Source organism: Etheostoma spectabile, chromosome 8, assembly GCF_008692095.1.
Source record: "Etheostoma spectabile isolate EspeVRDwgs_2016 chromosome 8, UIUC_Espe_1.0, whole genome shotgun sequence".
NCBI classification, from domain to species: Eukaryota; Metazoa; Chordata; class Actinopteri; order Perciformes; family Percidae; genus Etheostoma; species Etheostoma spectabile.
The window spans coordinates 35,473,103-35,498,967 of record NC_045740.1 but is presented as its reverse complement, the minus strand read 5'-3'; positions in this window follow the sequence as shown (position 1 = coordinate 35,498,967).

Sequence of the window (25,865 nt, the reverse complement as noted above, 5' to 3'; positions counted from 1 at the left end):
ACACACACACTCTCAGCAATAACAAACACTTCCTCTAAATGTGAACCATTCGGAGCCCTCTGAATTCTGCTGATTTTCAGGGTTCTTGAAGAACAACGCCGTGGGGGACACATGTGTGCAGCATTGACCTCCCGATATCACAAGCTCCAACATGCTGTAGCTGATCACTTATTAACCGGAGTCTTGATAAGATCTGTTGGCTGAGCTGATAAGGCCTCTCGAGTCAAACACAGGGGGAGATCATTGACACTCTCACAGCATTATGAAACAGCAATGCTTCAGCAGCAACCCGTACTTTCCCAAAACTGAAATATTGATTGATTCTGTTCCCTCTTTCTATGTGAGATGTCCTACCTGACCATTGCTCTCACCCTTTACCAGTATATGAGCGGTACCTGGTATCATTAGGACATTCTGCAAAATGCAGAGGACGCATGTTGCACTCTCTTAGAAAAAAGAGGGGGGGGGGGGCTGCGGTTTTATTGGACAAGGGAGGAGTTAACTGATCCACTTTAAACATAAACAACCTCATATTTTAAAACACTAAGGCTGATGGGATGCAGGCTGAAAGCATAGATAGTAGACAGAGAGTCAGTTATAATCTGAATGGAACAAATGCATAATTTATATGTTAGCTTTTCACCAAAAAATAAGTGAAAACAGCTCCAAAAAAGAAAAAAGAAGCTTTTGCGTAGTTTGCACATACTTTATGTTTATAGTCTCCATGGTATCCATGCGATTGCCAGAGTACTGTATAATGTTTTTAAATCAACAAATATCACTATAGTGACACTTTTTGTACTCTAAAGTAGCACTTAGTAGGTTTATAAAAAAAGGTTAAAGGATAAGTTTATTTTTCTTTTTATTTCTGACTTATTAGAATATCCACATGCCCAAATTTACACTGAAAGAGTTTTTGCTGCAATTTTTGTTCCTGTCCATGCTGTCTGTAAAGAGGTCCCTTCCTAAATATGATTTCAATATAATCATGAGCAGGATGGACGTTAAGAACAAATCCTGCAGCCAGTAACTCTTTCTGTGTGTAGGCATGTAAGTTATGTTTTAAGACATAAAAATAAATGTGATCTGGTTTTCTGGAGGCAATTGAAATAAATAATGAACCAATCCACACCTTTGTGACATTTTAATAGAATTCCACCCTCATGTCATCCTCGGGTCAAATTACCCTGTTTTCCCATTTCAATGTTCAGTTTATGATTGATTCCACACAATGCTCTTTAGCAAGTACAAATCTCTACTTTCATTCATTTTGGGGTGTCTTATTCAATTGATAGCATTTGAAAAAAAATTGAAGTGGTTTTGAAATAGTATTTCACACCAATCTGTGATTATCCATCAACATCCATTCCTTTAATTTTTGTCTAAATAATTCCTAATTTCTGCTTTTCTAACTCAAACATTAGGAATAATTTCCTATAAATGAGGTTTATTGACCATAAATTCCAAAAGAAAATGTAAAACTAAAGTTAGGGTTACGTAGTGTTGAAAAACGTGAAATAAAGTGACAAAAGTGTTAAAAAAAAGAGACAAAAACGTAAGAAAAAGTTTAAGACATTGATAAATCAACAAAAGTGTTGATTTTCAATTTTGACAGGAAGACAACACAAGGGTTAACAGAACATCCAAAGGATGTTAGCAACTACTTGATAACTGTTGCTCCAGTTCATCTCCATATGTATGACGCAGTAGCTTTCTTTGGCCCTGTGCTAAAACACTTAGTAGATCTGCCTCTGGAGCTCGTGGCACATATTTGCTGATCTGGATCCAAGCGTCTGAGGTCAACCCCAAAAGCCTGGCTGTTACAGATCCTTTGCACGTGACGTCACGCCCTGTCGGCGCGAATCATGGACGCCATGGACGCGGAAGAGCTATGCTTTGGTTCACGTGTTCACATAAACAATCTGCAGAGTAACCCTCACCAACACAAACATGTGTATGTTTTGCCTTTCTGTTTTAAATGACTGATATATAATAATAAAAGTATCCTCACTAGCTAGCTGCAGTGCTAGCTGTCCTTGCTGACCTGCTAACACGTCAACCCGATGATGACCCACATTACTATGATCGGTGATTCAACGACCTAGCTAGTTACATATCCCAAAAAGAAAGCCGTTTTCTTGATAATTTAACATACATGCAAAAATATCGGTTGAGTTGAAGATGACATGGCACGGAAACTAGCTTCAAAAAACGTAAACCGCTCCAACCCCGGCTAGCCGTCCAGCTAGCTGCAGCTAGCTTTGGACTGCTCGCTAGCTGCATCGCGCCGTAATACCCACCAAACAAATCTTAACATAGGCAGTGGATATAATCACAGATAAAAAGATGGCCAGATGTTACAATAATAGTAAGCTAGCTACATATCCAAAAAAGAAAGCCGTTTTCTTGATCATTTAACATACATGCAAAAATATCGGTTAAGTTAAAGATGACATGGCTCGGAAACTAGCTTCAAAAACTTAAAACGCTCCGACCCCGGCTAGCCGTCCAGCTAGCTGCAGCTAGCTTTGGACTGCTCGCTAGCTGCATCGCGTCGTAATACCCACCAAACAAATCTTAACATAGGCTACACAGTGGATATAATCACAGATAAAAAGACGGCTAGATTTTACAATTATGTGATGTTAGTATGATAATATAGTTGCACTCTGTGATGTTTTGCATGGATTAACGTATGATAGATAATTAATGGCTGCACTCCTCAGAGCTAGCATCCATTGGGACCCCCAGTGAACAACAGTGTGTCCTCTAAAAACATAGCCCACGTGTTATACACAAATCTTTAATTAAGTAAAGAATAAGTTAATACAAAATAAACCCTTTATTTAATTTAATTTAATGTACTAATGTATTTGACAGGGACAATTGACATAAATTAACATTGCTGTAAATGCACCAGAATTGGCCAAATTTCTATTTTTCATCCATTGTCCCTGAACAGATCTTAAAATTGTCTCCCAAAAATAAGATTACAAAATTATAAAAAGCATTAAAACGGATATAACTCTTCACTGATGTCTTATTTTTGCCTTTATGAGGTACCTCCGTTAGCGTAGCATTGCATACCTGTAACCCAGCCAGCTACAAAGAACTGGAAAACCGATTCACCACATAGTGTTATAGATTGTGTGGACTGAAAACGGAGGGAGGAAGAAGGTAAAGGTCAGTGTCCAATCAGTTTTTCCCACACATATACTAATTTTTGGCGGTGCGCCACACAATCAACATCAAACATTTCCGTTATTCATATATTTTGTATTCGTTCAGCTTCATTTCCTTTCCCTGCTCTACCTCCGTCTCTCTGTCAACTAAAGTCTCTCACACACACACACACACACACACACAGTCCCTCCCCTTCCCTCCCCTCCGTGCACAGAGCTCTCAATGTCTCTCCATGAAAACGAGAAAATTCACAAGTTCCCGAAAGGTTGGTATCTCGCGAACACCTTTACGCAATCACGAGCCTTAGCAAACAAGCGATTGCGCCTGCTTTAGAAAGAACTAGTTGCAAGTTTGCGGTAAAATGCAGTTGGGTTATCGAGGTCAAAACGCTGTGTAGCAGCCGTGAATCAAATAATATCATTATCAAAAATAATGTTCTTACTCTTAGACTGAATGATTGCTGCTTCAATTCAGATGAGTTTTGAAAAGTAAAGTATTGAAAAAAGGCCCGTGTCGAGGATGAGGACCAGCCTGAAGCGGAGGTATCGGTCTCAAACAAATCTGACCTCAATGTAATCAGTTATGTTATTACTTTGTTTACAATGTTTTCATGCTTCAACCAGTGCTGGACAAGCAGAAAGACAGGCTCAGGGTGAGAAAATTATAAATTTGTTACACATTGACGAAAGAGTAGGAGAGGAGGACAGTGTCCAACAGCGTGTGCCCTCCTCAATTTTTGATACTTGAATAATATGAACTAAGTCCCCCCCCCCTTTCTAATCTGTGGGAACACTGCCAATTCTGCTATCTCCAACTTCTCCAAGGACCGCTCTTTATGAGCACCTACCAGATGCAACTTAACCATAAAGAAGAAGATAGCATTATTATTACAGTTTATTAACTCTTGCGTTGTCTTCCCGTCAACCAGGGTCACTTTTTTTCAACATTATTATCTTTTTCCGACATTTTTGTCACTTTTTCAATGTTGTGGGTGCTTTTTTTGGACGTTTTTGGTGTTTTTTCAAAAGTTTTTTGACATTTTCAGCGCTTATTTCGACGGCCCATTTTTTGTGACAAAAATAAATAAATAAAGAAACTGAAAACTGGTCAACTTGACCCAAGGACAACATGAGGGTTAAGTGTTATTAATTTGAAACTGTGAATCTTTCTGCTTGTCTATTACACTGGTTAGCTTGTGCTTGCGGTGATTCTGCCGTCCGTCATGGCGTCGTCACGTGGTCGCTGTCACACGTTCTTAAATGGTCTATTCCTGGATGTAGGATATGGGATGTGGTGCAACAGGATGTGTGGCGAATAGGAAGCTCAGACACTGAGATGCTGTCGGCGGGGCTGATGATTTACAGAGAACCAGCCACAGGACGGAGGAGCCAAACTCCGCCCTGACTAGGATTGGTACAGAGAGTGGAGGACGTGGTCATAAACTCCGTGAACCTGTTCTGCCAACATCCAACCCTGCCCACCGCTAAACCTCTCACACTTCACTTTCCCTCCCCATGGGAATGGACTTAGATCTTTGATAAGATCTTTGGAAGCCTTCATTCATAAATTCAATAACAGTCAATTGATAAAAAATAAGAACACAAATCGCATAAATTAAGGTCCATGTTATCATTGTTGTCATAATAATTCCATTAACAACAAAAAAACTTTTTAATAGATGGAAATTAGACAAGATTTGACCAAATTTGAACACCAAAGTGTCCCAAAACAAAAGCACAAAGCTGTTTATTTAGACTAATATTTGTAATGACAGTCTCTGCAAGATAAATGATAACTATTGATGTAACAGTTTTACAGCGAGCCCAAGTTACACATAGTACCTAAGGTTTGGATCAAGCCTTATGGAAATGAATATGTTCAACGAATGGTTTCCTAATGTAAAAACGTTTGTTGGTGCAACTTATCAATTACATTTATATTTTTCAGGTAACAATAAAGTTAATGTTAAGTTAAAAATGCTGATCAAAAATGAGGTGTTGCTCACTTGTAATGTTGCTTTTGGTACTCAGGCTTCTGTCAAAAATTTAAATTCTCTATTTTATTAATTTTACCAAAACGGTATTAATTAAGTAACTACAAGTGATTTAGCTCACTTTATTGTGGAATAAAAAAATCTATCTCCATTTCCACCTGCCTCATATGTTCTGTCCTTGCTCCATGTATATGGTACGCATAGAAAGTCACGTACACTCATGCACACGCTCAGACACTAAGCCCTATAATACCTGCACATCACACACTCACATACATGCACAGGCACACGGCTTATGACACACATCACACACATGTCCACTGCAAACACTCACTTTCATGGGAATTATACTTCCAGGCAGAGAGCAAAAAACTTTGCTTAGCAGATAACTCTGTTTGGTTTGCTAGATTTTGGACTTTAGGTTCAGAGATGGCCTGGGAAAGAAATACTGTCCCTGTGCTTTTGATAATAGAAAACAAATAGGTATTAAAGAATTAAAAAAGCTGTTTCATTACTATTTTTTTTTTTTTTTTTTTTGAGCTGTTGATCCCTGCAGCAAATGAAATGAATACCAAAGACTTCACAACCATATAATGGGAAGTTATTTGGAAATGTTACATCCCATCCCAGTGTGTCCTACTTCAAAAGGAGTCAAGTTTCCCTAAAATAAAAAAGAATCATCAACAGAATTCAGAAGAGAAAAGGCCATCGGTCACTTGTGGTTTTGTGGCATTCACAGGTCGTCGATGCCCTCACTCTTTTACGGAGTGTATTACAACAATATTTAGAGATGAAGTCATCCTTTCCCCCAATAATACTTGAGGATATTTGTGTGGAAGGATCATGATATCACGACGTCATGCAGGATACGGCCTCAAGCGGCTCCGATGACATAATTGCTATCACCTGCATGATGCCCAGACATTCCTGAGGCTGGTCGGTGTTGACGCAATGATAATCATCCTTGCCATCATCGTATCAAAAAAATACAAGGTTTTTGGAAGCACGTGAGAGTTGATTTCATCTTACTATGAATCACGACAGAATTGCTGACCACCAAAGCCAATGCTTCAAAACTAAAGCCAAAGGATTTCCATGCAGACTGTGTCTTCTTTGGCTGCCTCTAGGGGATTAAGTCTGGGTCATAGTGACCTAGTGGGAGTTGGACAAGCAGCAGCACTAACAGTAATAGGTTCACTTGTGACAGCCGCCCTAACAGTTTTATCTCTTGTGAGACAATTTGATGTCAAAGTGGAACATTGTAAATCCATTAATGGCATTTCTGTTGATGTATGCTCACCGACCTCCTTGATTTCAAAGGCCACATTGGTATGCTGCCATCTGCAGTTGTCCACATGGGACACAACTCTCTTTTTCTCTCTTTCTCTCTTTGAATTTGTAAAACTGCACGTCTGATCTTGTCGTCTTGAACTCAGAATGGCGTGCCAGTTCCTTTTATTGAGCTGATTTACCTGTGCTACTTACATGATCTATGCAGTGCCACAGTTATAGTTAAAAAAATCTGACATTTAAACAAACTGTACTACATATATATATATATATATATATATATATATATATATATATATATATATATATATATATATGACCAAAATTGACCAAAAAATGACCAAAATTATAAACTTAACACTTTTGTTTTTGCCCCCATTTTTCATATGCTGAACTCAAAGATCTAAGACTTTTTCCATATACACAAAAGACTTATTTCTATCAAATATTGCTCACAAATCTTTTTATAACTAAAAAAAACAGTCAGTAGTTGTGGCCTATGAAATAGGCCACACTCCTCTTCAATGGCTGTGCAAAGTTGCTGGACATTGGCAGGACCTGGAACGCGTTGTCGTACACGACGATCCAGATGACCCCAAACCTGCTCGATGGGTGACGTGTCTGGTGAGAATACGGCCATGCAACATGGGGCCGTGTATTATCATTATGCAACATGAGGTGATGGTCGTGGGTGAATGGCACAACAATTGGCGTCAGGATCTTGTCACGGTATCTCTGTGCATTCCAAATACCATCAATGAAATGCACCTGTGTTTGTTGTTCATGACATACGCCTTCCCATACCATAACCCCACCGCCACCATGGGCCACTAGATCCTGTCGGCCATCTGCCCTGTACAGTGAAAACCGGGATTCACCCGTGAAGAGAACAACTCTCCAAAATGCCCATCAAACATGAGCATTTGAGCTCTCAAGTCGGTTACGACTACAAACTGCAGTCAGGTCGAGACCCCGATGAGGACGACGAGCATGCGGATGAGCTTCCCTGAGATGTTTTCTGACAATTTGTGCAGAAACTGTGCAGTGTTCTTTGGTTATGCGGCTTTGTGCTGTGTGATAAAACTGCACATTTCAGAGTGGCCTTTTCTTGTGGCCAGCCTAAAGCACACCTGTGCAATAATCATGCTGTCTAATCCGCATCTTGATATTCCACACTTGAGAGGTGGAAGGATTATTATGTTATATTACTGATTATAAATTGCATTATTGGATGTTACTGTATTACTTGATGTTGTAATTTGTAACTGTGTGGGCATACTGTATGTAGGTACTTGCATTCAGGGCGGGACTGAATGCATGACGACTGGGGTAAAGATTCTGTGTTTGCATGTACCAGCAGGTTTATGTAAGTTTTGTCATGACTGATAAAATGGGCATAGCTACAGCAACCCACTATGTAAGGCTATCATAGTACAAACAGCAAAGTGTACTAAAGAATTTTGATAAAACTTTGTGCAGACTGAGCCAAAGCATTTCTTTTATTCATTTTTTTATTCTTAAACCCATTTCAGTCAACTTGGTGAACTGCGTTTGGACCCTACTCATTGCTACATGTAACTTCATTGTCTTGCTAAACCAGCCCTCACTCTTTCCACTTTCTTGCAAAATACCAAGAACTGCTAGAAAGACAGGGTGAACTTTGACCCAAACAGTAAAGCATTATTAACTATTCGGCTATTTTTCCTCTGTCATCTCACGATTGATATATAAAGTGTGGACATCTTGTTCTACAACTATCAAACCCTAATGTAAGAACCAGTCTACTGTCAGAAAATAAGGATTTTTGCAGATCTTTTGCCTCATGAGAAGTGTCCTGCCACTAGAGTAGGGAGCCGTAGTCTGGCCTGATGCCCACAGGCCACGTGAAGCGTCTGCAGTTTGGAATCTGTGTGATAGGTCAATATAATGATTCACAGTGAGCTCTGCCTTTCTGATCAACCTGAGATTAATTTTGCCAGTATAAGAACCAGATATCCTAAAAAATGTTGAGGGGAAGCCTCGTTATTCTCAGTAGAAGACTTGAAAGAGCTCACACAGTAAAAAAATAAAAATAGAAGCCTGCTCTGCCCTGGAACAATGGGCACCAACAAACACACACACACACCCAGGAGTGGTCACGCATGCCTCCTAATGGCTGCCACGAAGGTCAAATGTTGGTCACATGGAGCTGGCTGACCCCGATGATAATGTTACCACAGTTATTCTGCCACGACAGATTAGATCGGAAGTAAACCGTTTAGCAGCATTCATTTAGTTTTTACACCTCTAATTTAAACTGGGCTTTTATATTGAAGGGTAGAAATTCCTTCTTATTGAGTTTCCTCTTAGCAAAATGCTGAGTGAATTAAAGTTCTACCTTTATTGTGGAGGGTAGTCCCGGAAAAGCCAGGTCATGGCGGCGCTTTTTTCCCTTGACTTTTATTTCCAGTTGTTTAATTTAATTCATAGTTTATTATTATCCAATATCCAACGATGTCCAAATCCCAAACCCCAAGTTCATTGGGTACCCAGGAAACCATGTGTGAAGTAGATTGGAAGAACAGTTCATGAGCTTTTTCAAAGGCAGACTGCACGCACACACACTCACATGCACACGCACGCACACAGACACACACATACAGAGGTTTCCCGATTTATTAATAATTATAGTGAAGCATAAAATTGTTTTGCATTTACTAAAGCATGAAAATAGAGAAAGGGGGTAGGACCTGAAAAGTTTGTGAACTTCTTCCTACTCCTTTTTGAACATAGGATTTTTTTGACTGAATTACTCACAATAACTTTGGAAGATTGTGCTGAGAAGTACATGACGTATATGTATGTATATATATTTACATGTTCAAAATAAACAACTACTACTATTAGATAGATAAAGTCTAACAAAATTCACAGTTGACTTAAGAATCATGCCACAGGAATTCAGGCTGCATTCATGACCATACCACGTAATGGAGCTAGGGGTCAACTTAATGACCATACAAATTAAACTATACAATTTGAAAATCATAACCACAATATCAATGCTAAATTATGGGATGAATGCTGCACAAAACTGACAATGTAAGTGTACAGCCAACATGGTCTTGCGGCAGTTTGTGAAATGGTCACGTTATTTTGAATCTATTGATTCTCGTACACGGACACATTTTTTTTCAAGCGCCGGGACACGATCGGAGGTCTTTGGGGGACACAACAACGGGGGAAATAAAACGCCACACGCGGGACAAGATCCCCGGTCTGAGGGGTGAAAGTCCTGCGTTGTTTCGGCTTTTCATACTACGCTCAACCGTGGTCGCGCTGTGATCACGATGGATGCTTCCCATTTGTAGTTCCACTGGTCCAATTGAATACGGCCACGCATCATACAGATGTCTTTTTAACATTTATTTCCACGTTTCCATCGGAAGACACCGTGAAAACTACAAAAAAAAATAAACACATGAAATACAATGAGTCAAATATACTTCATACGTCATTTTACATTTTTCTTAACTAGACGGGCCCCACAATGTTAGCGTCACAACAGTACGGAAAGTGCATTAAATACAAAGAAATTACAACAAATATTAAACAAATATAACAAGGCTAAAATACAAAAGCACAATTACCGTGTGCGCCTCTTGGACCGTGCAAAATCTTAGTTTAAGGCCGTACACTTTTCCTCTGCAGCCACGTTGGCTCTCTCTGTATACCTTCTTACCCACAATGCAACAGGTGTGGCCTTCGCTAAACTCTGGTCATTTGACCTTTGACGTCAACATAAAAATTAGCATTTGTAATAAAGAACAAAATGTAAACCTGTTTTCAATGTAAAACATTTTAGTACAATTTTAAATCAAACATCCCTTTTTAAACTTGTGCATTTTTAAGTTTTTAATTACCGTATGAATTCACACACAAATGGAATTGTCAAAAAATATGGATTGACGTTTAATCTTAACAGCACTGTCCCTCAGACAGTTACACCATTGAAATACATTAGTTTCAAATGTGTGCTCAACGTGTCCGTGTACATGTACCACTAGATTAACTAACGTGATAATTTCACGAACTGCCGTGAGACTGGGTTGCCGTGGCACAGTCCACACACGCATCGGGAGCAGGCGTGTGTGTGTGTGTGTGTGTATGTGCCATTTGATCCTCGTGATGGGATGACGGCGAACTGGAGAAAGAGCACTCAGATGTTTTTTTATGGGACTTGCAGCATTAACATACTAAAGCCCATTTGCAGATGGAACAACTAAACTCAGCTGTGCACAAGTATTTCCTGAATGTCTCTATGAATAAAATCGTCCACCACATTATCATTGCAGTCGACTTGCAAGCAGTGGAATTATGGCCACATGAAGTTACCATTATAGAGCTGAGGATCTCTCGCGTCCTCGTTTGATGGAGAAAAATAACATGAACCGTTAGCCACAATGCCACAGCAGACAGACTACTGTAGGCTGCTTATGTCAGTCTTTATTTTATAGCAGCACGACGAGCCCTACTATTACTCAATCTGGCTGTGATCATTAAAGCCACAGCTTGGACTGTATGTTAAAAAACGACCCGTTAAAAATATCCCTCAAACATACGGCAAAATGTCAATTTCTTAAAAACACATTTTTTTAAAGGGCACCAACTGTATATGTGCTTGAAGTCAAGTATTGGACGGTGGCAACAAGTGGTGACTTAACATGATGACATCATCTTATTTTGACAGTTGCCCCATTTAATGTGGAAACGATTAAAGAGGAAGACAAAGAGGGATTTCACCCATTACCCCATTAAAGTTAACCACCAAATTACATGGGATTTTATAGGCCATAAATTAAAAAAAATGCTGCTGGATTTTGCCCTCCTCTAGCCACTGTTGAACCTCCTCTGTGAGTGTGTGTGTGTGTGTGTGGTGTGTGTGTGTGTGTGTGTGTGTGTGTGTGTGTGTGTGTGTGTGTGTGTGTGTGTGTGTTGCCAGGCTCAGGGGGAGAGACTTCACCACGGGACTCACCCGACTCGCTGCTGCAGACACTCGGCGCGTAGCACAAAAGTATTTTGTACATACAGTCACTGGAGGCCGGGATAACACAAACACACACATACACTTCTTCATTTTACCCACATTGAACAAAATTCAACCCTATCAAATTACAATCCTGTCATAGCCACCCACCCCTGGCAGGGATCATGTAAACTGTGCTGAATTCTTTAATTCCTGAAAAGCAATGGGAAAGCTTTTTTTTTTTACAGTTTATTATCTCACGCAGCTCCCTCTCATCCATCTATGTAGCCATCACAGCAACGGATCTTTCAGCACTTTCACCATTGCGCCACTCATTCTCTGGGCCATTTGGTTGTGATTTACTACCAAAGAAGTTTACAGCAAATTGTTCCTTCATCTCCTTTTTTCCTCATCTCTCCTTCCTCTGTGTTCCCTTCCCATTCTGATCTGTATTATGGCATTGCATTGTGTTTTGTTTGTTTCCCCGTGATTCCTTTCATCTCCCAGTCTGTCTGGCTTCATATCACATTTAAAGTGGACCCAAATGCTTTCCCTGGCACATGCCAGCGAGCGCTTCCAGTAAGTCTGAGACATAAATTGAATATTTGAAAAAAAGACAAATAAATACAAGTGTAAATAGACTTTTGGAAATGGCCAAAGCAACTTCTGTGTATAATAAGGCAGTTGTCTGTGAGAGCGCACACATGTGTCCGTTTGTCTGCGTGCGTGTGTGTGTGTGTGTGTGTGTGTGTGTGTGTGTGTGTGTGTGTAAGACAGAGGGAGGGAAGGGGGAGAAAGAAGAGTAAGATGTTAGCAGTTCTGTTTGAGTGTCTCCATTAGTGTGCTAGTGACTAAATGCCCTTTCAAACCAATGTGTGAAATGTTCCAAGTGGGGCTGGAAATGACTTAGAGCCCCCTCAGCGATGGTAAAAGGTTATTTTCCGTGTTGGCAACCCCCACACCTCCAGCAAGACCAACATTTGACCAACGAAAACACCACTATGGGTTGGAATTTATCTTATGGCTAAGTGTCTCACTGATTCACTGCCGTCTGGCTGTGAGTCCAAATTAGCTTCCAGGAACACAAGAGAACGAGGGATAGAAAAAGACGGAGAGAAAGAATGACATAGTTGGCATTGCGGAAGATGATTCAGAGAAACCAATACATGTCTGGCAGCTGTGAATGTCATAATCACAATGAGATGATGGGGCAACCCCGCTATTTTCCTTCTGTTGTTTGTTTGTGTGTACGTGCGTGTGCTTTTGATCATAAACCAGTGTGTTTTATGCCAGTGTCGCCAGTGAGTTGGCATATTTGTCATGTTTATCTGTGGGTATTGTGTCTGGACTGAGTGGTCGTTGTATTCCAGACATGTGGTATATTCAGTGCTGAGTGATTCACTCCTACTAGCATCTGTTGTGTACCTCTGTTGCCTCAGAGGGGTCTGATTAACACCACACAACTGACCCACCCGGAACTGACCGGACCTGACCACACCTCCAGAAATAAACCAGAGACAACATCATGGAAACGAGACAGCTGAAAACAATCACCCCTCGCTACAAATAACAGGCATCACAACAAAGGCGAAACCATTTTTTATTGGTGTGATTTTTGGAAAGAGTCATTTTACTGACCTTACCAGAGTACCAAATTATTTCACACGCATGGCTGATCTCCAGGGTCTCATCGTTAATGTGAACGTCAATAAACTGAGACGCACAGGCACCACTTAGAGGAAGGTGAGTCATTACACTTCTCTTAATCAAGAGACCGGGTGTTTGGGCGGCATTTGACTTTCTGAGCTACTGATTATGTGCCGCTCATTTTCACTAGGAAAAAAAATATTTCCTCTGCAATTTTCTGTTTATGCAATTGGAGATAAATCTAAAATTCTCCACTACGCAATCCTAACATACGATTTTGGTCCGACAGCTTCATTGGCAATTTCAACTTCCCAGAATGCCCCTCCCTGAGGAAAAGGGAAAACAGGCTTCCCCTATTTTGAAACTGTAATCATCATTTTACCGAAACCATTAAATCATTTTCTTTGTCAACTGATAGGTCAGGCCTCAGGAAGTTCATGACAAAGTGCCTGTCGCAAAGCCTAAGAGTATCTAAGACCCCTTTCTGTCAACAGAATTGATGGGGAGGTATCAGAAAATACAATTTTAAGAAACAGGTAATGAAGCAATGATGCCTATTTCACGCACAGGTATGCAGAGGTTTGAGACTAAGGTTAGAAGTTCCCTCTCAAGCCTTTTTTTTACACAACTTCTGTCACTTTATAACTGTATGAGGGCAACACTATGGAGGCCTTCAAAGACAGACATGCTAAAAATGCAAAGCTCTTGAAAAGAGATCAGGGAAGCAGCCAAGAGCAGGATATATGGCTGCAGGTTCCAAGTGTTGCCATACATAACATATATAAAAAGTATAGTTTATTTTAAGCATGCTCTTGTAATCCTATAAATAGTTAAAGAAGGCCATAACATGCACCTTGTCTACCACAACTGAAGAGAGAACCAGACTTTTGTTTCTTTATGTTCAGAATTAGTTTTGTTTTTGGGGGGTGGGGGGGGTTCTGTAGGTGGACTGCAGGGGGTCCAGGAGTGGGTCATTGAGGGATTTAAGGGGAGAACAAGGCGCTAAAAAGACTATAGAACCACAGAGGTCAGGGCGATGGATGTGTAGTCATTCAGTCCTGCGAGTCTTGCTTTCTTGGGGGCAGGGACAATGGTGGGGGACTTGAAGCAAGCTGGTACACGGCATGTCTCCAGTGAGGTGTGAAATATTTCTGTGAACACCGGAGACAGCTGACCAGCGACGTGCTTCAAGGTGGAGGAAGACAGAGAGTTTGACAAAAGTTCTTTTAGTTAAGATTAATCTCTTTCCAGATCTATCTACCAGTTTTCTCATACACCCGTTACATACTGCTCGCTTAACCCCGTCTAGATGCTCTCCCCAGAACGTTGTACAAATTCGAAGGACGTCCTTTTTTCGTCGCATCAGACGCAGACAACCACTGTCCAAACCTCCGTATTTTACGAGTTCACAAGAGAACGGGTTGCAACTGACTGTCAAACTGGAAGATAAAAGAAAGTTCTGTGGCGTTCATTGATTGGGTTTGTTCATGTTTCACAAAGGGTTTAACGTGAGCCGGACCGACAAAGATAGAAATGATATCCCATCCATACAGGGACAGTAGTGTCCAGTTGTTAAAACATGATGAAATGCATGACACACTGGTATCGGATCAGTACTCGGTATTGGCCGGTACGCAAGTTCAGGTATCGGAATCGGTATCGGGAAGCACAAAATGGTATTGGACCATATATAAATATGTATATGATGCAATTAATTGAGCATGCAGGCCACTCCTTTGTTTTTTTGGGGCTATTGTTTTCATACATACCCAATCCTAAAGTCTCACTCAACAGTATCCAATCAGTATCAAGTTCTCCCTTAAATGTTGTAAGTGACATATATGCATCACAGAGGCCGCTAACAGAGATGTTTTCTCTGTCAGCTGCTTCCATGAGATCTGGGAAGGATCAGATGCAAGTCCTTGAGGAGGCCATAAAAAAAGGAAACAGTATTTATCCCACTTGTGGCTGTTACCAGGACTGGGAACAATGCTGTCTTTATGGCGTGGTTTTATCTCTCTCCAGCTACAGCCAAGAATGGTTGCTGTCTTGTGATGGCCACTGCATGAATCAGTTTTGGTGCTCTCACTTGTCAATGTTGCTCGGCGAGAGTTAGATAAGAGGAGAGGGGAGAGACGGGTTTCATAGAAAAGTTGTTAGAGGAGGAAAGATGAGGAGGCCTTGCTAGTAAACACCTAGTACAATGTGTGCTTCATCTCTCCAACCACCTAAGCTCCATTTGAATAACTTACCATAAATAGAGGTTTCTCATCGACTTTATTCATCAAAGGGATGTTTCATTACATGGGCCTGTGAATGAGGCGGAATGGGGTGTTCCTCCAGATTACAACTCCTCAACTTGTTCTTTGAGGATCATGTGGAATACAAGAGAGTACAATGGAGTCAGCCAGATTGGATGCAAGTACTCAGCAGAGGCGCAGATAAAAACAACATGGTTTCCTGCCCATGTATTTCTAGAGTGCCTCTCCAAACTGAAGCGGAATATAGCTGTCTGAATATGTGAACAGAGATATTTATCTTGGCTTAGAAGACTACTTTTCTTAACAACGTTAAGTGGCTCAGTCAACATTTAAACATTTTTTTCCTTCCCAGACAAACTGTACTGACTCAGATAATAGCTGTTGATTAACTTCCAAGAGCTAAACAAAGCACATTTATCAGATTCATTCACAGAAATGCAGATCACAACTTGTGTGCATGCTCGTCCCTGTGTGCGCGCATGTGTGCAGGCCCAGAAATACACGCGCTCAGGCCTCCTTGATGCCTCAGTAACCCTTCATTAAGGCTAGAAAACACAGGCAAAGTGAGGAGACAGGCCGTGCTTTGTTAAACTGTCGAGGGAGTTAAGTAATGCTGCCGAGCATTTGTGCTCAGTGGATTAGTCTTAACTGTCTTTGGCTTTGATGAGACTTATAACTGTCAAAACCATATCATCAACACAATGGCTCCTCAACCACGATTACAGGAGATTTGGTGAGCCGGGATCTTTGAAGTCTCAGACGAGGTACACAAACAGTGAAACATTATCCCAACGTGAATGAGACAGACATGCATCAATTCATGAGCTATCGAAGAAAACGATAGAAATAGAGAGAAGTAGGAATAATGAATGGGGGCAGTGCATACCACAGTAACCTAGAAGATGCATTCCCATTCACCTTATTCCGTGTGTGTGCACATTTATGTGTCTGCTTGATGTTATGTCAGAAAAATGTGAAGTACACGCAGCTGCATTGGCAGCGGCGTTATCACAATCTGCTACACCGCACTACAAGGAAACAACAGCTCCTTTGTGAAGATGTGTGTTTATGCGAGGTAGAGCGAGAGCTTTTTGGCAGGCCTCGTTATGACACTGCCCCTCTCTAATCTTGCCCTTCCTCTCTCTACCTATAATATGGCTGCACATCCGTTAGCCAGGCTACAGATGGATTGGAATCTGCAGCAGAGAAGAGGGCGATCAGAGGGCGCGTAATTGAAAACACACAGAGAGCACTGACTCAGAGAGCCCAGCTACCAAGGGAAGGCGCAGAGAGTGTGTGTGTGTGTGTGTGTGTGTGTGTGTGCAATGCATTGAGTGAAAAAAGCCCTGATGAACAAAGGTTTGAATTGCGAAAGAGACAAACTCACTCTGCGTGACATCTGACAAAACACTTTCATTGTTTCTCCTGTTGAAAACAAGTATCAAGTATCGCGGCCAGGAGCCTAGAGAGACACTGTTCTCTGAGACCTGCCTCATTAACTGACCACGTGTGCTAAAACCAAAAACCCATGCATTTTTCATTACATTTTTTTACAATTCATGTGATGTTACAAGTCATGACATTAGACCAAACTGCCACTGGGCTGAGATTATTTCAGCTTCTGCAAACCAGTTTTTACTCATTTTCTTGATGTGCGTGGAATCTCACTTGTGGTTTGTCTGGTTTTTGACACAGATACTGACAAAAATTCCTTAGTTTATCTAAAAACATTACTGAAATTGAAGAAAAACTGGAAATAATTATCTCAACTTGTGTGCACATGCTGTACTCTGTGAGTTTGTGTGTGTGTTCTTGTTTAACTATATTTGTGGGGTCCAAATACTGGGAGTTCAGTATACTTGTGGGGTCTTAGCAGCTTTGTCAAAATGCTGGACCCCACAAATTGAAAGGGCTGTTTGAGGGTTAAGACTTGGTTTTATGATAAGGGTTAAATTTAGGTTGTGGTTAGGGTGAGGGTGATGGTTAAGGTTAGGCATTTAGTTGTGATGGTTAAAGGTCCAATGTGTAGGAATTTCTCCCATCGAGTGTTGAGATTGTATATTTCAATCAAATATCTCGCACCATGCAGTTCAAATGAGTGTTACGGCTACGGTAGCTTTGCTTCAAAAAGTTTGGCTTTTGCTTTTTTTCAATATCCTTTTTCTTTTTCTGGGTGAAGAAGAGGTCTCCTGTTCCTGAAATTTGGATTTTGAATACATGCATGAGGTGGAGTGGCAATCGGGAGAGAATTTTTACTAGTGTAGTTTTTGGTAGTGTTGCACGTCGGGCTGCAACAGCCTCTTATTTACGAACATTCATCTCTCCCCCGCCCCCTGAGGGCCAGTGGTCTACAAAATTACCTCGGAATGTATTAAGACAACGTGTGGTCCTCCATGTTTCCTTCTTCAATGTTGCCTGGGCTGGGAAGCGACAATACCCATTAGCAGCATTAGCAGTAACTGCGAGTTTATCATGTGACAGCGAAACGCAAAAGGCGACGCATTATGTCCTGTATGTCCCTTATTGGCTAACGCGTTTCAAGATGGAGTGTAAATATGGAGCGTCTTCCCCAGTTCATGCAAGCGCATGTGTAAAATTTAAAGCCAATGGGAATACTTGGAATTGATGGTGGTGGTAAATATCTGTAACATTTATCAAAGTAAATTGGTAAAAAAGGACAAGTTTGTGAAGGACAATAGAGATTTAGATAATGAACAACTACAAAAGTTACATACTGGACCTTTAAGGTTAGGGTAGAGGCTAAGGAATGCATTATGTCAATGACGGGTCCCCACAAAAAACACTTGAGTGTGTGTGTGTGTGTGTGTGTGTGTGGTGTGTGTGTGTGTGTGTGTGTGTGTGTGTGTGTGTGTGTGTGTGTGTGTGTGTGTGTGTTTTAACACCAATTCTCCAGCGGCCCGAAGAGAAAACAGTGTTTGAAGACTGTTTTTTTTTGTCTGAAAGGAAACAATGTAACCCTGTGCACTACTACTTGGAAGCATCCCGAGGCCTCTTGGAAAGATTTAGTACTCAGAGACAACGCGATTGATACCGGTGAGAAATTGAGGTTTCTTTTACCAAGGTCTGAAATGTGCTCCCGGCAAAGACGAAACGCTATCGGACCAGGGAGCTAATTTAAATCGAAAAATCTGCAGCTATATGGTTGAATTCTACACTACTCATATCACATTCCAAACGACTCCAGTGCCTGAGTGCAATTCAGCATTCGGATTGTTTGATTGTTTGGGGTTGTCTGGGCTTTCAGTCATGTGGCAGTGCTCCTCGGGACACAGGCCAAACTTATAGCACATGTTGGAAGGGTATGACAGGAGTTCAGTATGTGTTTTCAAAGTGTGCACACACTGACACTCACACACTGAGAAATGGCCTTTGTTTGAATGATATGTTTTTGGCAAGCATTTACAGACATACATGAATAATGGATGGTTGTGTGTGTGTGTGTGTGTGTGTGTTAGCGTCTGCACAAGGACACACTCACTTTCACACACTTTCTCTCTTTGTCTGTGTGCTCCACACGCACCTAAGCACACACCATTTAACAAATAAACACAAACCCTGAGGGCAATTTGTCTTAGTTTTTGAGTTTTTGTGCCTCTGTTATCTTTGAATGGGGAGGTCAAAGATTTACGATCAGGACGCTGATGTCGTCTGTCTGCACCATTTGTGCGACAGGGGTTTTGGATGTTTGTGTTTGTCTGTGTCCGTGTGTGGGTTTCTAGCCCACAACGTTCCAGACCTCTTCAAGACACGGCCATGTAAGGTCATGGACCCATCGTGGATTTGTGTTATTGTGAACATTAATATCTCAAACATCTGTGGACGTCTGTGGTTGTGAGTTGGCAACCTCTCCAAAGTTTGCTGTGGAGCCCGCAACACGATCAAAAACACATTTGTGCCAACCTTATCTTAAGAGTGGCTTTCATCCGCCATGCTGACTGCTGCTCTGGAATTTTTCTGTTTCTCATTCTTTCTTTCCCTCTCTCCTTCTTCCTCTTTTCCCTCCATCACTAGTCTCAAGGATTTCCTCTTTTCACTTGCTTCCCCCCCTTTTCTCTGCTTTCCCTTTCACTCTGTCTCTTTCTCTCTTTCTTCTTTTTGCATTCTGTTTTGATTCAGGATGTGCCATTTCGGGTGGTGAGGATGGAGCTCCCTGGACCCTGGAGGGGTATTGGAGCTATAGGAACAGTGGGCCCCACCTCTCTATACGTTGGCATTGTGAGCGTGGGCTAATTGTTAAAGCGAGGCCTGAAAGAGAGAGGACAAAAGGTCACGGTGGGTCACTTTGGCGTCCTAACATGAAAGGAGATCCCAGTTTCAGTGAGGATAACCAAAAATTCCATTGACTGCAACACTCTGGGAACTGCCAGCATCTAATACAACATGAATCCCCTCCCCATATGAATGTCTCCTCTCCTCTCCACTCCTCTCCTCTACCCTCCTCTCCTCTCCTCTCTTCTACCCTCCTCTCCTCTCCTCTCCTGGCACACACTCAATCACAAATCCACACACACGCGGACAAACACACAAAGCACAAATCATTCAGTTAAATGAGTTCAGAGTCGGCAGCACTAACGGTTAAATCCTGCCCCTTGACCCCTCGGCTGCCTTTCATTGTGTGTGTGTGTGTGTGTGTGTGTGTGTGTGTGTGTGTGTGTGTGTGTGTGTGTGTGTGTGTGTGTGTGTGTGTGTGTGTGTGTGTGTGTTGTGAGAGAGAGAAAGTCCATGTGTTTGTAAGCACGTGTGTGAGGGAATTAAAGTGTCTGTGTGGCCAAAGACAGATTAAGGTCCTCACGGCAGAGCTCATTTAGAGGTTAATGTGTCAGTGAATGAACTGAATGTGCGTAGCCCTGCTACACACAAAGTGCTATGAGTTGAGGTCGCCGGGACACTGGCTGGCAGTGAGGGCTACACCATTGTGTGCTCTGTCATGGAGGCTCATGAACTGGGATCAAAATTCTGGCTTTTGTCTCACACCAGATGATTAGACTAAGGGTGAAGAAAGTAGAGATTGAGATGAGTGGATGAAAGGAGGACAGGATGAAAGCATCGCTGAACCATTGTTGTGCCCTCTATCCAGTGCCTTTGTGACCTTAAGACTATGACACACAATGTAAAACTCAGTTCAAATACTCTTTGTTCTTTACATGATGGAGAGGCTGGCAGTAGGGTGCTGCTTGACTGGTTTGGCACCCATCTCCTGTCATGGGCCGTGCTTAAAAGCTACATTCCTGCCTGGCAGTAAAGCTTTATGTGCCCATACATCCAGTGGGCCATTATGACAGAAGCAGGGTCCTTATTATATTCCATGTCATAAAAACCCAACATGAACTTCAAACACGTTCCTCTGACTCGATGGGTCGATCATGCAGAACTTTTCCAGGTCCATTCCGTGAGCTCCATTGTTTATGACATGTTGTTCATACTTGGTGTTAAATAATAAGTTCTGGGACCAGATAGAGTGCGGACTAAGGACAAATCCTCTAATCAAAGACGAAAAGGGCTGCACATTCATCTCTGCTTTTGCTGTGGTCGGTTGTCAAGCTTGTCGGGATTATGGTTAGTTACATAGTATAGTTATTGAAAACCTTTGTAATATCCCAGATGTAAAGTCTTGTGTAATGAGTGTTGTTCCAACTTCAAAATGTGATTAATTTTGAGTCACAGTGTCAGATAAAGAGTGATTCATACCTTAATTACATCTTCACATTATCTTTAACATGTGGCTACATTATGTATTAGAGGCGTTCAGAGCATTGAGAAGAGTTTTATTCAAAACGAACATGACACAGTTTGACTAATCTTGTAACAGTAATAGATTGTTCTCTAAATTTCTATGCAAATCAAAATAAAATCTGGAATATTTTTGTTAAGCCTGTTGAACTAAAGGCTCTGGGGAGCCCTACACACATGTGTGTCACTGATTAATACTGCAGGCTTTCCCGAAGAAATGTGAGGCAGAGGAAAAAAGAAAACACCAACTATCAAAAGGAAAACAAAGATTTCCCATCATCATCTCCTCTGTCACAGGCCAATGGTAAAAGTTCTGGGAAACAAGTCCTGCAGTAAAGCTGGTAGTCGTCATTCAGTGGCCGACACCGCGTTAGATAGAGAAGTATCAGTGGCCACTGATAGTCGTGTCCTTTCACATGTGGGCTACACGTATGCAGCCGTGGTACTGAAGATAATAACGTGCTTTAATTTTGATGCCAAAAGCTGTTTAAGATAGCGCATACCAGAATGCAAAGTCACGAGAAATGTGTTCGCTCTGATACAGTAATGGGCCGGAGTGATACTGGGCCCCCTTTGTGCATTCCCAGGCTGTGTCGGGTGCAGAGATAGGCCATGGGGCCCTGTGAAGCCATGCCACAGGGGAAGGCAGGCACAGAGGGGGAATAGAAGGTGGCGAACCTGAGCGACAGTGTGTGTTACCCATCAACAGACAGAGCATTGCGATAACCGGACCTGGGCTTCGATTACTGACATTCTTACAGTGCGGTATGTGCATCATGCGTTATTACATCCATGTGAGGTCAGGTGGCTTAGGTGGCCCTGATTACATTACAATGCCGTTTAATGCCTACATTTTCTTGCCCTCATGACACTCTCATTGCCCCACTAAGTAGAATCCATGAAATATGTGTTTGTGCTTTTCTATTCTCCGTAATAAATTTCACCTGCTGGATTCAATTTCATGTCTTTTATGATCCTTATTGCTGCCTTTGGTTTGCTTTATTTACTGCTATCTCCAATTTTCAACACAATTGCAATTGAATTAAACTTTCACTTAAACACTTTCACTGGAAATACAACCAGATGAGCAGTTGACACAGTAATACAGAAGCTACAAATAGACATGGAATATGACAGAATAGTGGTAAGGATTCAAAATAACTTTTAAAATGGCCTTGGTGTCATTCATTTATTTTTGACACATCTAATCTTCTCTAGAGGTTAGATTAAAGATTAAGAGAGAGAGAGAAAGGATGACAGAAGAACAAGAATTGAAAGAGAGAATGACAGAGACAGACACATGCACTTACAGTACATGCGCACAAGCACACGCACACACACACACACACACACACACACACACACACACACACACACACACACACTCACATCCCCAAAAGAACAAACAGCTTTTGTTTCTGTCATGCGAGGCTCGGAGAGGCAGAGAGAGGCTTTATTGGAAAAAGGGCCGTGGTGTTTTCCTCTCCAAAATCACCAGGGCTCATTAGAGAAGACATTTCAGGGCTGGAAAGGACCACATGACACATCACACTTCAGACAGCTGACCTATTTACTGAGTGACTTGTAGCATATCTATAAAACACATTACAGCCCAGTCACCATGGCCCAATCCATACAATTGGGGGAAAATATTAACTAATCATCTTCTGATGTCACGTACAGGGAAGAAAGGGGTGGTTTTAAGGGGTGATTAAGCAGTCAAAGAGGTAACAGACACACTTCCAAAATCTCAAGTTATTTTATTTGTCACACCCACTCAGACAAACACACTGTTATTTAGGCACTGTGTATCCTTAATGTCTAATATAACCATATGCCTTATATGGATGTGTGTATGCAGGCTCCTGCCAACAGTCTCCACACACCACAAGCTTCCAGTCCATGCTGATGACTTCCATGTGTTGTGTACCGTTGTGAGAGTGACCTTTACCATGGAGGCTATGGCAATCCGACACAGTGGCATCCCCCAAAATGTCTCCTTCTGCAAAACAAAGCCACTATAGAACAAGAAAACCACAAACTATTCAATGAGATGAGGTCATTCGTTTTTAGTGTGCGTTACCTCAGTGGGAAACACAATATGGCTGTGGATCACACCGGTCTGTCTGCACTTCTGCAATCAGAGTCAGCCGGGGTCAAAGGCTATAGATAACCACTGTCCCAAGGCCCATGGGGGGGGGCATGCAAAGGTCTATGATTAACCCTTAAATGGGATCTAGTACAGCAATATACTTATTGACTCAAATCACTGAAAATACAAATGAAATGTATTGTCATTAACCCTCATGTTGTCCTTGGGTCATATTGACCCGTTTTCTTGTATCAATGTTCTTTTTAATTCCCCAAAATAACTACTTTCATTAATTTTAGGGCGTCTTATTCAATTTTATAGCATTTGAAAAACAAATTGAAGTGTTTTTGAAATGGTATTGAGTAAAAGTTGACATATTCCAGTCTGTGATCAACATCCATTCCTTTGATTTTAGTCTAAATAATTCCTAATTTCTGCTTTTCTAACTCAAACATCAGGTATAATTTCCTATGAATGAGGTTCATTACCATAAATTCCAAAAATAGCTGTAAAAATTGTCAATAAGTTAGTGTTATGTGGTGTTGAAAATGTCAAACATGGGGACAAACATTGGAAAAAAAAGTCAAAAGTGATGAAAAAAGGGATAAAAACGTAAGAAAAAGTTAAACACGTTGATAAAAAGACTCAACAAAAGTGATTTTCAATTTTGACAGGAAGACAACACAAGGTTGAAACACATTTCAACTTGTCTTCTGATAGCCCAACCCACGAAGGCAATGTGAAAATGATGAGTTTTGCACATTTTTGCAATAACAGCAGGCTTACAAAGTGTGAAGAAACACCAGGTATGAAAGGAAAAGGTGAGAAGTTAGGCAGACCAGCAAATAAAAGCTACTGGTGTCATGTGAAACTAAACTGGTGGTAGTGCTTGTGTGGGTGTGGGTGACGTGCTCAATTTGGAAAATGTTGTCCTCCTGGCCATAATTCCTAAAAACTGGCCTGATCATATCTTCAATTCAATTCAATTTTAATTATATAGCGCTATATCGCAACAACAGTTATCTCAAACCCAACAATCCCCACCAAGAACAAGCACTAGGCGACAGAGGGAAGAAACAAATTTCTTTTAAAAGGCAGAAAGCTTGAGCAGAACCATGGCTCAGGGTGGTTGGGCATCTGCCTCGACCTGTTGGAGGTGAGAGAAAGAGACAGAGAGAGACAGACAGAGATAGACAACATGTATAAAAAGCATTGCTCAAAATGTATTCGATCTTGTGTTGTCATTTGCTGTCCACTGGTGAAAAACACATTTTCAAAGTACTTTTAGGAACATCTGTCAAAAATTTTCTCATACAAAAAATAAGTCCGGTAGTATTACATATTGTCTTATTGTCAAACAAATCTCCAAAAAATACAGAAACCAACCGTGTGTTAGACCCTGCCTCCATACTTTCCAAATCCTGCAGCCTTGCTCTCAGCCCTGAGTCCATTGGTTCCCACTTAAAACATCTAAAAACTAGTGGCTGGATAATTTTAACAGTATAGTTTTTTACAAACCTTAAAGGAGTAAATAGTGCATTTGTTGGGGACCATTTTCAGCTGTGTGTTACACTAGTGTGTGTACAGTAGCAGGACAGCGTCAGATGTGGGATTGACTTCTGCTGTCACCCAGCTGTGTGGCTCATTGATGGGTGTTTAATCATTTTTGGAGGACAAAGGAGCTCTATGGCACAGAAGAACAAGCTCTTGATAGTACGATCAATTCATTGTGGCTTGTTGGGAAACAGAATATCATGGGACTCATTTTCCCAGCAGTGACTGTTGAGGAGCCCTTCTGAAAAAACCTCAGCCAACTGCAGTGGAGAAGCTCAGTTGCAATCAGTAAAAGTTGAATTGGGATGGTCCCATGTGTGAATGTGTGTAAATGTAAGGCAGGGCGTTGTTGATAAAAAGATATGCATGCTCAGCCAACCTCTCAGACACATAACATATTTTATTGTCATCTTTACACAGACGCAATATGTTTCTATCTTTCCTTGGATCAGCAGTGGAACTCCATCCCTTCCTCCTGTCTTGTTCCCACCTATCCAGTTCAGTCCAGTTGTGTTTTGAAAGGGTGGATATAGTCACTGTTATTGTATGATTTCACAGAACCTCTCCTCCCAGTCTTTGAAGCAGGGAAGAGCTGACCGAAGCTGAGTGATCCCTGCTGTAAGCCCAAGTCTGGGCAAGACCCGAGTCAATCCCACTACCAGGACTCTTCCCTCTCGCTCATAACCATCCACATTCTTCCTGCTCCTTTATGCAACTGGAACAAATTTATGTCAGCTTAACAGATTTTCAATGCACTTTTGAGGCTGCACACAAGGTCGCTAGCCTGTTGAAGTTGCCCTAAGGGTATTTGTCCTGGTTGGGGCCTTTGAAAATAAACAAGAGGACAGAGGAGCTTAGTCTTGTGAAGCGGTGAGATTTCAGTGGTAGAGGAAAACAACAATTACCCAAGGCGCTGTGGACATTAAGTGCTGAATGAGAGCTGTCCAGAGGTAGGGTTTTCTGGGTAAATAAGCAAAGCCGGGATACTATCTACCGTGCCGTGAACATCGATGAAAGGGAGTAATAGAAAAACATAAATAAAGTTCATCTGACTCGGCACTAACCTCTTTTTTCAAAGTGTTACCACTG